Genomic DNA, 16,641 nt, shown 5'->3' with positions numbered 1-16,641 from the left:
TCTAACTCTTCTTTTCAGAGCTAACTCATATTTTATTTCCAACAGAAAGATTTCTTAGTTTTAGTTTCCACATCTGTAAAATTGAAGTTAATAGTGTCTTTCCAAAATTGTTGCCCTTAGTAGATATGCAATAAAAGTTGATTTATTTTCCCACCTTTCTCTTCTCTCTTTCACCTTCTATACTATAAATTCCTGTAGGGCACAGGTTATTTTTCGTTTGTCTCTCTATTCACAAGGTCTTGCACATATTAAATGTTCAATAAATATTATCTGAATGAAATTGTGCAAAGACATACTTAATAATTATAAATTATTTTGTAATAAACTTGTACTCTTGTGACTGTACTCCCTGGACATCAACTAGACCAGCTTAAAGGAATTTAATGAGATGTACAATGAAATGTGAGATATAGAAATTCTTCTTTAGTAGAGATAATACAAAATATTCAGGCCTGGAAAATAAAGAAACTTTTAAAAAGGAATTGAAGGAGAGGAGTTAAGATGGCAGAGGAATAGCAGACCTCAGTTTCTTCTGGTTCCAGGAATTCAGCTAGATAGTTATCAAATCATTCTGAACACCTGCAAAATCCATCAGAGCTCTGAGAAAAGAATTGCTGCAATTCTACAAATTGAAAAGCAACCACTTTTTGTAAGGTAGGGGATGCAGAGATGTGAATCCAGAGTGATATATATATGAAGATATATGGAGGGGAGGGAGCCTACTTAAGGAGGCTACCACAAAGTATTATAAGGAGCAGAGTGCAAAATCAGAACTTTTAGAAATCTGCTAGGGTGGGGACATCCCTAGTTTAAATGTGCTCAGGTGGTGAAGTGGGGCAGAATCCCACATGAAAGAGCATGGTCTCAGGATCCCCAAGGTCACATGAAGAAAGGGGGTGCCTGAGGGCAGCAGAGTTCCCAAGCATCAGAGTGGGGAAGCCAGCTGAAAATAGCAAGTCTAGGTGCCGGCTTTCTGCTTGGTGTTGCCATAAACTATGGACCACAGCACAGTTGCATGACCTCTCTCCAGGCAGGGGCCTGACAAAAGGCAGAAGCATAGCAGGACCTCCCTCCCTCCCCCTGGCGTGGATTACCACTGCAAGACTGTAAAGTTTGGAGACTCGAACTGAGTTGCATTCCTGGGATAAAAACCCTCGGTCACAGGCTGGGTGAACAAAGAGTTTGGTCAGAAACCAGGGAGAGAAGAGTGAGCTTCTCCATGAGGGCTCACTGAAGACTGAGGGGCACGAACTTTCGGCTTTGGGTCTAGAGATTGGAGTGCCACCATTTTCGTTCGCCCCTCCATCAGTGCTGAAAGCCTTCAGGGAAAAGAAAAAAAAAAAAAACACCATATAGTGGAATCCAGAGTGGCTTATACTGAGCCCGGGTCCCTGACAAGGGAGGAGCAATTCCACCAGGGCAAGGACAACTGAGAATCAGTGCAACAGGACCCTCACCCAGAAGAACAGGAAGAACAACTATATAGTGCCAAGTTTACCAATCATAGAGAACTGCAAAACTTCATGTCTTGGGGAAAACAGTATATAGAATTCCTGTGTGTTTTTTTGTTTTTTTGTTTTTGGGGCTTTTTTTTATTCCTTAGTCTTTCAGTTTTATTTTTTTTTTTCAGCTACTTTCTCATTTTCTTCAATTCTTTTTTAATTTTTGTTTTTCTCTCTATATTACATATGTATATTTACTTTTGGTTTCCTTTCACTGTATTTTATTTAACTTTATTATTATTGGTATATATGTAACATTTTTCTTTCCTATTTTGGAATCTAGTTTTTTGTTTTGTTTTGTTTTGCTTTGTTTTTTTAACAAACAGACCAAAATATGCCCAGGATATAGTTTAGTGCTTTGTTCTGTTTTACTGTTTGTTTGATTTTTTTCTTATTTTGTTTTCTTCTGGTTTGTTTTGTTTGTTTGTTTCTGGTATTATTCTTATTTTTGACTTTTCTCTCTTTTTATTTTATTCATTTCTGGACATAATGATGAAATGGAGAAACTCACCCCAAAAGAAAGAATAAGAGGTAGTACTCACTGCCAGGGATTTAATCAATATGGATATAAGGAAGATGTCAGTACTTTCAAAACAATGATTATAAGGCTACTAGTTGGGTTTGAAAAAAGCATAGAAGACACTAGAGAATCCTTTACTGTAGAAATAAAAGAACTAAAATCTAATCAGGCCAAAATTAAAAATGTCATTACTGAGATGCAGTCACAAATGGAGGCTCTAACAGCAAGAATAAATGAGGCAGAAGAGAGAGTCACTGATAGAGAAGACAAAATGGTGGAAAATAAGGAAGTTGAGAAAAAGAGAAAAACAACTACTGGATCATGAGGAGACTTCAAGAAATCAGTGTTACCATAAAGCAAAATAATATCTGAATAATAGGGGTTCCAGAAGATGAAAGGGGGGGGCAGAAAGTTTACTTGAACAAATTATAGCTGAGAACTTCCCTAATCTGAGGAAGGACACAGGCATTCACATTCAGGAGGCACAGAGAACCCCCATCAAAGTCAAAAATAGGTCAACATCTGACATATAATAGTGAGGCTTGCAAATTTCAGAAATAAAGAGAAAATCTTGAAAGCAGATAAGAACAAGAGATCCTTAATCTACAAGGGTAGAAACATAAGGCTGGCAGCAGACATGTCCACAGAGACCTGGCAGGCCAGAAAGGACTGGCATGATATATTCAATGTGATAAATAGGAAAAATATGCAGCCAAGAATACTTTATCCAGCAAGATGTTATTCCAAATGGAAGGAGAGATAGAGTTTCCAGGGAAAATGAAAACTAAAGGAAATTGTGAACCCTAAATCAGCCCTGCAAGAAAAATTAAAGGGGATCCTTTGAGTGAAGACAGAGCCCAAGGGTAACAAAGACCAGAAAGGAACAGAAACAATCTATAAAAATGGTGACTATACAGGTAATACAATGGCACTAAATTCACATAGTTCAATAATTACGCTAAATGTAAATGGACTAAATGCTCCAATAAAAAGACATAGGGGATCAGATTGGATAAAAAAAAAAAAAAAGACCCATTGAAATGCTGCTTACAAGAGTTCCATTTTAGATGTAAAGACACCTGCAGATTGAAAGTGAGGCAGTGGAGAAAAATTTATCATGCTAATGGACATCAAAAGAAAGCTGGGGGAGCAATCCATATATCAAAAAACTAGATTGTAAACTAAAGATTGTAATAAGAGATGAAGAAGGAAACTATATCAAAATAAAAGGGTCTATCCAACAAAAAACCTAACAATTGTAAATATTTATGCCCCTAACTTGGGAGCACCCAGATACATAAACCAATTAATAACAAAATTAAAGAAACACATTGATAATAATATAGTAAAGGTATGGGACTTTAATACTCCACTCGCAGCAATGGACAGATATCTAAACAGAATATCAACAAGGAAACAAGGGATTTGAATGACACATTGAATCAGATGGATTTACAAATATATTCAGAACATTTCATTCTAAAGCAAGGGAATACACATTCTTCTCAAATGTACATGAAATATTCTCCAGAATAGATCACATACTGGGTCACAAATAAGGTCTCAACCAGTATAAAAAGACTGAGATTATGCCATGCATATTCTCAGACCACAATGCTTTAAAAGGTGAAGTCATTCACAAGAAACCGTTTGGAAGGAACACAAATACATGGAGGTTAGAGAACATCCTACTAAAGAGTGAATTGGTCAACCAGGAAATTAAAGAAAAATTTAAAAATATATATATGGAAGCAAATGAAAATGAAAACACAACAGTTCAGAACCTTTGGGATGCAGCAAAAGTGGTACTAAGAGGGACGTATACAGCAGTACAGGTCTTTCTCAAGAAACAACAAAATCTCAAATATACTACCTAACCTTACACCTAAAGGAGCTGGAAAAAGAATAGCAAAAAAGATCAGCAAACAGCAAATCTCCTCCTAAACCCAGCAGGAGAAGAGAGATAATAAAGATTGGAGCAGAAATCAATGATATGGAAATAAAAAAATAGAACAGATCAACAAAACTAGGAGTTAGTTCTTTGAAAGAATTAGTAAGATGGATAAACCCCTAGCCAGATTTATCAAAAGGAAAAAAGGAAAGGATCCAAATAAATAAAATCATTCATGAAAGAGGAAAGATCACAACCAACACCAAAGAAATATGATTATAAAATAATATTATGGGCAATTATATGTCAACAAATTAGGCAATGTAGAAGAAAAGGATGCATTCCTAGAAACATATAAACTACCAAAAATGAGAAAGGAAGAAATAAAAACCTGAACAGACCCATAAGCAGCAAGGAAATTGAATCAGTAATCAAAAATCTCCCAAAACCAGAGTCCAGGGCCAGATGGCCTCCCAGCAGAATTCTACCAAACATTTAAAGAAGAATTAATACCTATTCTGAAACTGCTTTAAAAAATAGGAATGGAAGGAAAACTACCAAACTCATTCTATGTGGCCAGCATTACCTTGATCCCAAAACCAAAAACCTCACCAAAAAGGAGAATTACACACCAATATCCCTGATGAATATGAATGCAAAAATTTTTACCAAGATACTAGCTAATAGGATCCAACAGTACGTCAAAATGATTATTCTTCACAACCAAGTGGGATTTATTCCTGTGCTGCAAGTATGGTTCAACATCTGCAAATCAATGTGATACACTACATTAATAAAAGAAAGACACAAGAACAATATGATCCTCTCAGTAGATGCAGAGAAAGCATTTGACAAAATGCAGCATTCTTTCTTGATAAAAAAAAAAGTCTCTGCTGTGTAGAGATAGAGGGAACATACCTAAATATCATAAAAGCCATATACAAAAATCCCACAACAAATCTCATCCTTAATGGGGAAAAACTGAGAGCTTTTCCCCTAAGGTCAGGAACATGACAAGGATGTCCACTCTTACCACTGTTGTTCAACATTGTACTGGAAGTCCTAGCCCCAGCAGACAACAAAAAGAAATAGAAGGCATCCAAATTGGCAAAGAAGAAGTCAAACATTCACTCTTCACAGAGGACATGATATTCTATGTAGAAAACCCAAAAGACTACACCAAAAAATTGCTAGAACTGACAAAGGAATTCAACAAAGTCACAGGATATAAAATCAATGCACAGAAGTCAGTTGTATTTCTATACACTAACAATGAGGCAGCAGAAAGGAATCAATCCCGTTTACAATTGCACCAAATACCATAAGATAGCTAGGAATAAACCTAACCAAAGACGTAAAGGATCTGTACTCTGAAAACTATAGAATGTTTAGGAAAGAAATTGAGGAAGACACAAAGAAATGGAAAAACATTCTATGCTCTTGGATTGGAAGAACAAATATTGTTAAAATGTCTATGCTACCAAGATCAATCTACACATTCAATGCAATACCTATTAAAATACCACCAGCATTTTTCATAGAGCTGGAACAAACAATCCTAAAATACATATGGAACCAGAAAAGACCTGAAATAGTCAAAGGGATGTTAAGAAGAAAACCAAAGCTAGAGGTATCACAACCTCAGACTTCAAGCTGTATTACAAAGCTATAGTGATTGAGACTGTTTGGTACTGGCACAAAAACAGACACATAGACCAATGGAACAAAGTAGATTACCCAGAAATGGACCCTCAACTCTATGGTCAACTAATCTTTGACAAATCAGGAGAAAATATCCAAGGGAAAAAAGATAGTCTCTTCAACAAATGATGTTGGGAAAATTGGACAGCTACATGCAGAAGAACGAAACTGGACCATTTTCTTACACCACACACACACACACACACACACACACACACACACACAAAACCTCAAAATTGATAAAAGATCTAAATGTGAGACAAAAATCCATCAAAACCCTAGAGGAGAACACAAGCAGCAACCTCTTCAACCTAGGCCACAGCAACTTCTTCCTAGACACATCTCCAAATTCAAGGGAAACAAAAGCAAAAGTGAAATATTGGGACTTCAAGATAAAAAGTTTTTGCACAATAAAAGAAACAGTCAACAAAACTAAAAGAACAGCAGATGTTGGCAAGGATGTGGAGAAATGGGAACCTTCTTACAGTGTTGGTGGGAGTGCAAACTGGTGCAGCCACTCTGGAAAACAGCATGGAGGTACCTCAAAAAGTTAAAATAGAGTTGCCCTGTGACCCAGTAATTGCACTATTAGGTACTTATCAAAAGGATACAAACATAGCGATTTGAAAGGGCACATGAAACCTGATGTTTATAGCAGCAATGTCCACAATAGCCACAATATGGAAACATCCCAGATGTCAAACAACAGATGGATAAAGAAGATGTGGTATGTAATGGAAAATTACTCAACCATCAAAAAGAATGAAATCTTGCCATTTGCAGCAACATGGATTGAACTAGAAGGTATTTTTCCAAGCGAAATAAGTCAGTCAGAGAAAGACAAATACCATAGGATTTCACTCCTATGTGGAATATAAGAAACAAAACAGATGAACATATGGGAAGGGGAGGAAAAATAAAATAAGATGAAACAGAGACGGGGACAAACCATAAGATACTCTTAACTATAGGAAAAAAACTGAGGGTTGCCAAAGGGGAGGTGGATAGGGGGATGGGTAACTGGGTGATGGGCATTAAGGACAGCACTCAAAGTAATGAGCACTGGGTGTTGTATGGAACTGATGAATTACTAAATTCTACCTCTGAAACTAATAATATGGTATAAAATATGTTTTTATTTTTTATAATTTTTTAATTTTTATATAATTTTTATAAAATTATAATTTTTTAATTTTTATTAAAAATTTTCTTTTTTAATAAAAAAAGAAAAAAAAAGAATTGAATAGGAAGACAGGTCGTTATTTGCTTCTCACGACTATGATAAAAACCAAGTACCCAAAATTGCAAGAATAAATTCTAACAAACTTCTTTCAATCAATATTTAAAAGTAATAAGCTATTTTTAGGATTTTTTTTATTTTTAAACTACCTTAACTTTAACTTTTTATTTTATTTGAAAAATTTGTAAAATGGTATACATAAATTCCCTGTATGCCCTCTATCTAGCTTCCCCAAACTTTGCTCTCTTACATGACCACATTATACCAGTTCCCTCTGGTCAATATACGTATCAACATCAGGAAATGAATACTGATGCAACACTATTAATTAGCCTGCAGGCCTCATTTAATATCACCAATTGGACCACACAAATGCCATTTTTATTTTCCAGCATATATTTGAGTATCTCATATGTTTAGTTGTCATTTTTTTTTTTTAACTTTCCTTCAATATGGGACAATTTCTCAGTCTCATTTTGTGTTTAACTGTATTAATTTGCTAGGACTGTCATAACAAAGTACTACAGAAAGGATGGTTTGTACAAGATAAATTTATTTCTCATTGTTCTGATGCCTAGAAGTCTGAGATCAAGGTTTTGGCAGGGTTGATGTCTTCTAAGGTGTTGCTCCTAGGCTTGTAGATAACCATTCTCTTCCAGGGTCTTCACATGGTCTTCTTTCTGTGCCCTGTCTCCTAATCTCTTCTTTTAAGTATACCAGTCATATTGAATTAGAACCCACCCTAAAGACTTCATTTTACCTTTGTTTCCTCTTTAAAGGCCCTATCTTTGAACATAGTCATATTCTGAGGTACTGGAAATTGGAACTTCAACAAATGAATTTGGAGGAGGGGTTCACAGTTCAGCCCATAACAATGAGTTTGACATTTGTAAAGAATACTGGCCAGTTATTTTGTAAAATATCCCTTAATTTGAGTTTGTCTGATGTCTACTCATGTTTATCATCAAGTTATCCATTTTTGACAGTAATACCACAGAAGTTAAGACTGTGACTTTCTCAGTGCATCATATCAGCAGGTATATGATATTGATATCTCCTATTGTGGTGATTTTAACTTTGATTACTTTGTTAAGGTAGTGTCTACCTTACTATTTTTCTCTTTGTAATTGATAATTATCTTATAGAAAGATATTATGCCAATATTCTAACCATTTTTTTGTGTACAATTTTAGCACCCATTGATGATTCTTGCCTATGGCAATTATGACATACCAAATAACAATTTTCTAGTTCCATCATTCATTTTCCATTTATCCGTTGGAATACTATCCTAAAAAAGAGTTTTCTTTACTTTCCCATTTATTTTAGTAATATTTACCAATATGAACTCTTCGATATTTATTTATTTTACAGGTTATATTCCATTACTATTATTAATTTTGTTGTTTAAATTGTTCCAACATTGAGCATTGGAAGATCCTGCAAGTTGGCTCATATGTCCTTTCAACAGGTTCCCAACCTTTTTTGAGCATTTCCTTACTTCTTTGCATAGCAAGATGATCCAGACTTATTTAGTACTTTCTGTGACCCAATCCTAGATCAGCCATTTCTCTAAAAAGCTCTATTTCCTTGTAGTAAAGAATTTTATTTAAAATCCAAGCTTTCCATTGCTATTATCAGCAAAGAAAAGTCCACATATCCCTGTAACAACTACAAGAAATTTGGCAAGATGACTAGTTTAAATGATTTATACTACTCTTCAATTTTTCAAACATTTAATTAGACCAAATTTGAAATAAAATTGTAAGATCCAATCATTTGGGACTAATTTTGTCAATCATATTATTTCCTCTACTGAAACTCCAGAGGCATGTAAGTCTCTAATCATCAAAGAATATATGTGCCATTCAGAAGTTATTTTTTCACCACAATGGGGAAATAGATTCACTATTCTGTGCACAATATATAGTTAAAGGATTTTGAAGAAGGGCTAATAATATAGTCTAACCTGTCTCATTACTTATTTTGTCACCTGCAGGATTCTTTACATTTTTTTCTTTATGAGAATTAACCCCCAATCCCCTCACAGCTGTTTTTACAAGGCATGTTGAATTCTGCACAACACAAGAAAGCCATGTGAGCAAATTAAAAAAAGAAAAAAGAAAAGGAAAAAAAAAGAAAGAAAGAGGAGAAAAGAAAACATTTATAGAGGGAACAAATTCCTTCTCTTTATTGTGGTTTTGTGTGTACAATCTTAGTTTGGCAATCACAATACCATCCATTAATTTCTTGATGAGTAAAATGTGTCACTCATAAACACTTCCAGAAATGATCTGATAATTGTCAGGAAAGTATTTGCCAGCTATTCAAATAAAGACAGATTACTTGGATAGCAAAGGCAATCTGACTTTCAATACCAGCATCTGGCCCACTTAGTAATATCTTTATCTCCCTGAAATCTCTAGATTAAAGTTTTCCTGAAGTGGAGTCTCAGGTGTTCATTTTGTAGCTTAGCCCAGATTCCAGCCCTTCATTCCCCAGCCCAGGATGCTACAGAGGAGAGTGTTCTCTGTAGTTTTCAGAGATCATTGGGCGCTCTCACAAATAGATGTCTTTTAAACTAAGCATAAACTTCCAATTTTGTGTTAAATTCAACCTGTATCCCATTTGGAAACAATAAAAGACATCATTTTTGATAACACTACAGTGCATAGCCTCCACACAAGCTGTGAAAGAATTTATTTAATGCTTTAATTAATGGGTTTATTTTTCATTCAGGATGTGTGTAAGGAAACCACCCATGTTTCTCCTCCCCCCAACTGCAAAGAATAGTTGTCTTGGACTTGGTTTGAGTGTATCCGAAATGGAAACTTCACTTTTAAAAGTTTTGGGAGCTCTTAAAAGTTTCTCAATTGTTTTCAATTTTGTTTTCTCTTTTCAAAGTATGCCAGAGTGTGATTTCCTAGACAATATATTTAGGAATGGCAGAGGAAGATAGGATGGAGTGAGCTATGGTCTATGGCTATTTTGAAATTTGATTTTTAACTTTTTCCCTTCTCATCTCTTTATGACACTGGAACTCTGCTTCTATCAGTGTGTCTCTTTCACAGATGATTGCCTCAATATCTATACACCTCTTTAGTTGTTGATCAAATATTCTGTAACTGTTTATATATTTTCAAATGTTACACAGATTATAGGAATCAACAGTACATAGGCAAAGAGAATGAAAATATAGATTAAGATTTCTTTTTGTATTAGCATGTCTACTTGGTATAATACCATATTATTTAAACTTCAGTAAATTCCACTAGGACCCTGGGCTTACAATCAGTGTTGTTTTGTATAATTTAATACATATACCTATCTATTTCTTGAAATGGTGTAAAAGGTATGAATAGTACTTGAGATTATGTTGGTTGATCAATTAGACATGCTTTTTGAAAATAATATAGGATTTGCACTAGATCTAATTTGCATTAAATTGGGAAAGATGGGAGGAATCCAATTACCTTCCCCTTTTCCCTAGCTTGCAAGGACTAAATCTTAAGAGTAATTTGCAACCTCCACGTGGTACAAATGCCTGAGGCAGTTAATGAGAAACCTGAGAAATCCCTTGCTCAGAAGTCCTCAGAGAATGTTGGAAACAAGGGTGAGGCCATGAATCCAGACTGTGGGAGGCTGTTTACTGCCAGTTCTCCTCTGTTTTGCCTAAGAAAATGGTCAGGTATCAATGTTCCATGAAGAGAGAGCCAAGTGTTCATATGGCAGGAAAAAAAAAAACAACAGGGGCTATTCTTTAGCTTACATCTCCCCTAGAGTTAGGTGCTTCTACGGCAAATCATCTGTGCTGGCTATAGTTTGCATTAGAATTTCTAGAATAGTTCATAAATTAAACTGTAGCACATTCCTACCTCATAGGTCCCCCATTAAAGAATACCCTTCTGGAATATCCTTGTCTCTTAATATTTAAAAGTATAAAATATGCCTACAGCCAATGCAAAATACTGTTTCTGTAATTACCTGTGTAATTGGAGCCAAAATAATTAAAAAGGAATGTCCCTCATGGTTGCTACTTTCTTGGGTGAGGAAAAGGGAAAAATAAGAAATTAATTCCCTTGTACAACCTGATTCATTTTCCTATGGAAGGAATACTTTAAAGCCTGAACTAAAATTAATAATAGTTACCCAAATAGACAACAATTTATGGGTAACATACCATTGCAAAAACAAAAATCTTTAACTTACAAAGGATAAAGAAAATGTTAATAGCAAGAATCCCCACATTCGGGGTAGTCCATGAAATGTCTGACTTCTATGTCACTTCACATAAGTTAGAAGCACTTTCTTAGCAGTACAAAACATGCTGTTACCACTTTCAGAGGCCTTAAAAGGTTTTCTTGGGGTAGGCACCACTAAGTTCCTCTCATTTATAATAACACTCCTTATTCGGTTTCTTCCTTTCTACCTCCCCACCTCCCTTCCTATTTTTTGTCTTCCCCCACTCCAGGTGAATGAATGCCTGTGGTATAAAGCCAATAATGAAGGAAACAAAATATAATAGCAGATACATAATGCATACTTGCATAAATAAATTTACATAAGTCCCAAAGAGCTGGAGCAGAAAGAAATACTACAGTTTAGAATTGTGAAGAAAGTAATTGTCTCATCTTTTCAAGGGCTGAACACTTTAAAGAGAATACTAAATCAACTACCATTTGTGCTGTTACTCCAGGATTTTCACTAATAATATAGTTCTCTGCCTTTTCTTTCTATAGCACTTGATTTGAGTTTCTTGTTTTGTTTTGTAACTCAATATTTCTCTTTCCTCTGTGGAATGTTGTTGGTGGTGTTGTTAATTAAGGGTACAGTGTTATTTCACCATTTTTTCATTCTTTCCATTTCATAAAAATTACTGAAAGGAAAGTCTGTAGAGCCCAGTGGAGGTGGAGGCTCATATAAATACCCGAAGCCAATTGTTTACAAGCAATGTAGCCTACATGAGGAAAAAGAAAAAAAAGGAAAAACTTTATTCCAAAAAGTTTTCTTTCAAACGTCATTAATCTCTGTTATCTCTGTTTACCATTCTGGATGAATCCTTTAGGTGTGTGGTGTGTGTGTGTGTGTGTGAGAGAGAGAGAGAGAGAATAAATGTACACAGATTGAAAATATGGCACACCTCACTTTATTGTGTTTTGCTTTATTGCACTTTGAGATAGTATGTTTTTTGATTTTTGTTTTTGTTTTTGTTTTTTTTATAAATTGAAGGTTGTGGCAAACTTGCATAAAACAAGTCTATCAGCACCATTTTCCCAATAGCATTGCTCATTTTGTGTCTATGTGTCACATTTTGGTAATTCCCACGGAATTTAAACTTCTTTATTATTATTATTATTATTATTATTATTATTATATTTATTATGGTGATCAATGATCAGTGGTTATGACTCACTGAAAGCTCAGATGATAATTAGCAATTTTTAGCAATATTTTTCATTAAGTTATGTACACTTTTTTAAAAGATTTTTTATTTATTTATTTGAGAGAGAGAGAGAACAGCAGTGGGGAGGGCAGAAGGAGAGAGAGAGAAAGAAGCAGACTCCATGCTGAGCAGGAAGTCTGATGCAGACCTAGATCCCAGGACCAAAAGATCATAACCTGAGCTGAAGACAGACATTTAACCAACTGAACCACCCAGGTGCCCCAAAGTTATGTACACTGTTTTTTAGATATAATGTTATTTCACACTTGATAGACTACAGTATAGTGTAAACATAACTTTTATATGCACTGGGAAACCAAAAAATTCATTTGACTCACTTTAATTTGATATTTGCTTTATTGTGGTGGTCTGGAACCCAACTCACAATACGTTCAAGGAATGCTTATACATATGCAAATAATATATGAGGGAGAAATCTATCCATTGATATATTAAAATAAGACAACAACATAGTTCTTCATGGTTCCTAAATGTATCCATTTTTCACAGAGTGTATAGATGGGTGGGAACAATGTTGACTATGGATTCTATAATGTTATTAAAAACCACACAAGTCAAGAAGTGCACAGAGACCTGAATTTGGCTGGGTGGACTTCATACTTTCTACCTGTTCACTTAACCCCCTTTCCTAGAACTAAGTGTTCTCATATTTAACCAAATTTCTGACCTGAACTGGAATAGCAACATAAATAACAGTCTTCAGAAGAGTATTAAATGAAAAGGGCTTACAAAGCCTTCTATCATAAGATCTCAAAACCTGAGACAATGTAAAAAGATCACTACTTTTTAAAATCATATAAATGCCCAATTAAAAGATATTATAAGAAGGAATTCAGGGGCGCCTGGGTGGCTCAGCTGGTTAAGCGACTGCCTTCGGCTCAGGTCATGATCCTGGAGTCCCGGGATCGAGTCCCACGTCGGGCTCCCTGCTCAGCAGGGAGTCTGCCTCTCTCTCTAACCCTCCCCCCTCTCATGCTCTCTATCTCATTCTCTCTCTCAAATAAATAAATAAAATCTTTAAAAAAAAAAAAAGAAGGAATTCAGATCTTTCAATTTTATGAACAGAATTATGTCCTGTATCTTTACAACTAAGGATTTTCCAAAAATCTTGAAGGGTTTCCTGGCAGCCGCCCCCCCACCCCCCAACTTTGGCATGTGGACTATTTTGAGCTGAAGGCACTTTAGACTTTGTGGGCTCTAAAGAACTTTTGCTCCTCCCTTAGATACATAGAAGAATTTAAATTGGGGGTCTTTCCCAGATAGGGTTATTAGCTGAGATAAATTTTATCTGAGAGACCCATCTATATTGTAAGGACAAACATCTAATTACTAAACATCTACTCTTCTTATCACCCTGTAAAATGCATTCCTTTCCTTTGAAATGCCAGGCCCCTACCCCCTTCTTCTTAGTTCACAGTGACATCTATACCTCATTTTGCCTGTCGGTGGAATTTCCATGTCTATGTGGATTCCCTGTATATACACCTATTAAATTGGATTTTTTTTCTGATAATCTGTCTCATGCCAATTTGATTCTTAGTCCAGCTAGAAGGACTTTTGAAGGGACAGGAATTCTTATTCCCCAACAGTTGGCATAGTTGGCAGGATGACTTTAACCTGCTGGATACTGCTCACCCTGGACACTGCTACAGGTGAGAGATCCTGACATACAGACGCAAAAGATAAGATTTCTTACACGCCAGCCTCCTGGAATGTCTATCTGCAGAGTCTGATGGAGCAAGAGTGGTGAGAGTGCTTTTTCTCTCTTTCTAAATCTAGATTAGCAGGAGAAAATATCTGTAGAACTAGTTCCTTGGGCCTAGCAACTCTGGTTAAATTTGGTAGAGTACTCTTTGGTTACTGATTTATTTCCAGAACATCCAGAGATGTTCTTTGTTTTCCTTTGCCAGTGTTTTTTATGTTGTTTTACATCTGTTGCTAAGGGACATCTTGGAAGCCAAAACTGCAAAATTGGTGGGCATGGGTCAAGCATTTAAAAGCTGTTAGAACGGGGCGCCTGGGTGGCTCAGATGGTTAAGCGTCTGCCTTCGGCTCAGGTCATGATCTCAGGGTCCTGGGATTGAGTCCCGCATCGGGCTCCCTGCTCCACGGGAAGCCTGCTTCTCCCTCTGCCTCTCTTCTCTGTCTCTAATGAATAAATAAATAAAATCTTTTTAAAAATAAATAAATAAATAAATAAATAAATAAATAAATAAATAAAAGCTGTTAGAACACTCACCACTTCAAAAAGTCTCCCATGATAGAATAAGTTGGCCATAGAATGGGTTATATTGACACTAGGTCACCTGCCAACCTCAAGAAAACTTCTGTGCATCAAGATACAGTGTAAAAAAACACATAATCCCCAACCCTATAACATACCCTTCCTAGGTATCAGCTCCAAAAGAACCAAAACTTTGGTAAAACTTTTAGAATTTTCCTTTTGTCTTATTCTCTGTCTTAAGAGTTGGCTTTGTGACCACTAAGAATATTCTCTTTGGTCTCCACCATCTGGAGACAGCACTTACCTTGAAAATGCACCTTCATAGCCAGTCAAAGAGACTGGGAATCCAAGTTTCTTTTCTGTCTGCTGTGCCAGCTCTCAGAGGTGCTTGTCATGAGAGGTTCCAGCCCATAAGAACCTTTGTCATCTCAACCTTTGTTACTTGTTAGTGCTGGAAAGTCCCATTCCAGAAGTACCTGTCCAATTCACAGATTAGTGGGATTGTGACTGGAGGCATTTCATGGAAGACCAAAGACACCATTTTCACTATACCATCCTTACTGTCTGTGCAACAAAGGCCTTTGCTTTCTTAGACTAATTTTGGGAGTAAACTTTTGGGTCATAGGGGCTACATCATCTATGTCCTCTCTGGATGCCTCCTGAGTCTTTGGTTAAGCCCCTAAAAGGCTTATTGGTTTGAGTCACTATTAAGAGATCCTACTTGTCAATGGCCAGATGATGGATCCTTTAAATTGGCTATGTTAACACACACACACACACACACACACACACACACACACACACTCTTTATATATAATATAAAGAGCTCTCAATTGTCTTATTAGTATAATGGCTAGCCTTAGGGATTTCCTTGACAAGATGAAAGAAGTTAGACTTAAAACAAAAAGAAATGTCCCCATTCAATGTAAATTCCCCTTCTTAAAGTTGGGCCTATGTGTTTATTTTAACTTCCCTTTCCCTGCAATATTTACAAAGATCATTCTGGCTTAATCTCTAGGTTCAAAGCATACAGGTTGTTCATGTAAATTCTGAAAGCCAGAAAATGAATTTAACAAAAGCACCCAAGACTGACAACTAAGCTCACTTTGCTCTTACCTTCTAGGGCTCTGTAATCAGGCTCTGTCTATCCTCAAGCACTCCTATACAATGTCCTTTGAAAGAGTATCCTAGAACTCCCATCACAAAAAAATTTCTGTCCCCTGGACAACATCAGAGCTTTTAAATTACAAAGCCCTTTTACCTCTACATTCAAAAGATTATTTGGCTATATTCATAACCTTCTGTTCTGAGGAAATAGATGACCAAAATTTCTCCTAGGCCTTCCTAGAAATGATCTACAAAAGGCCAATATTCAGTGGCTAATAGAAGCTGAGGTTAAATTATACACCCAGAAAAAAAAGCTTTTGTTAAAATGCTACATACAGGGGCGCCTGGGTGGCTCAGTCGGTTAAGCATCTGCCTTTGGCTCAGGTCATGATCTCAGGGTCTTAGGATTGAACCCCACATTGGACTCCCTGCTCAGCGGGGAGCCTGCTTCTTCCTCTCCCTCTGCCTGCTTGTGCTCGCTCTCTCTCTGTCAAATAAGTAAATAACATCTTTTTAAAAAATGCTTCATACAGACTTCATAAAGGCATAAGTCTTCTGATTCCCATTTTAGTTAAAAATTCTCCCTGATATAAAGAAGTAAATTTAGTTAAAAATATGGGTCAGTCCCTTGATATTCAGGTTGCCATCCAGTTCTTTGGAGAGTTAGGATCAACTGTCTTTATTTTACCAATCTCTGCAAAACCAGAAATACAACTCTAAAAACAAGTTAAAGTCCACCTATCTTTACCAAACCTTGCATATTCCTCTCAAAATGTTTGTGGATATTTAAAAAAAATCAGTACATTGGAACAAAATTATTCTGTACTTTTAGAAAAGGGTAGATTTTAAGTAGCAATTATTCTGAAACTCTAAAAAAAAAGATTTCTTTACATTTTTTCCTCTGTCCCTTGAAATTATAAATCTTATTGTGTCTTTGAAATGTAAACACAGCCCACAATTTCCCTAGACTGAAGGGGAAAATAAAGATAAAA

The sequence above is a fragment of the Neomonachus schauinslandi genome, chromosome X, assembly GCF_002201575.2.
Source record: "Neomonachus schauinslandi chromosome X, ASM220157v2, whole genome shotgun sequence".
Classification (NCBI taxonomy): domain Eukaryota; kingdom Metazoa; phylum Chordata; class Mammalia; order Carnivora; family Phocidae; genus Neomonachus; species Neomonachus schauinslandi.
The sequence above is the reverse complement of the archived record's forward strand: the minus strand, read 5'-3'. Positions refer to the sequence as shown.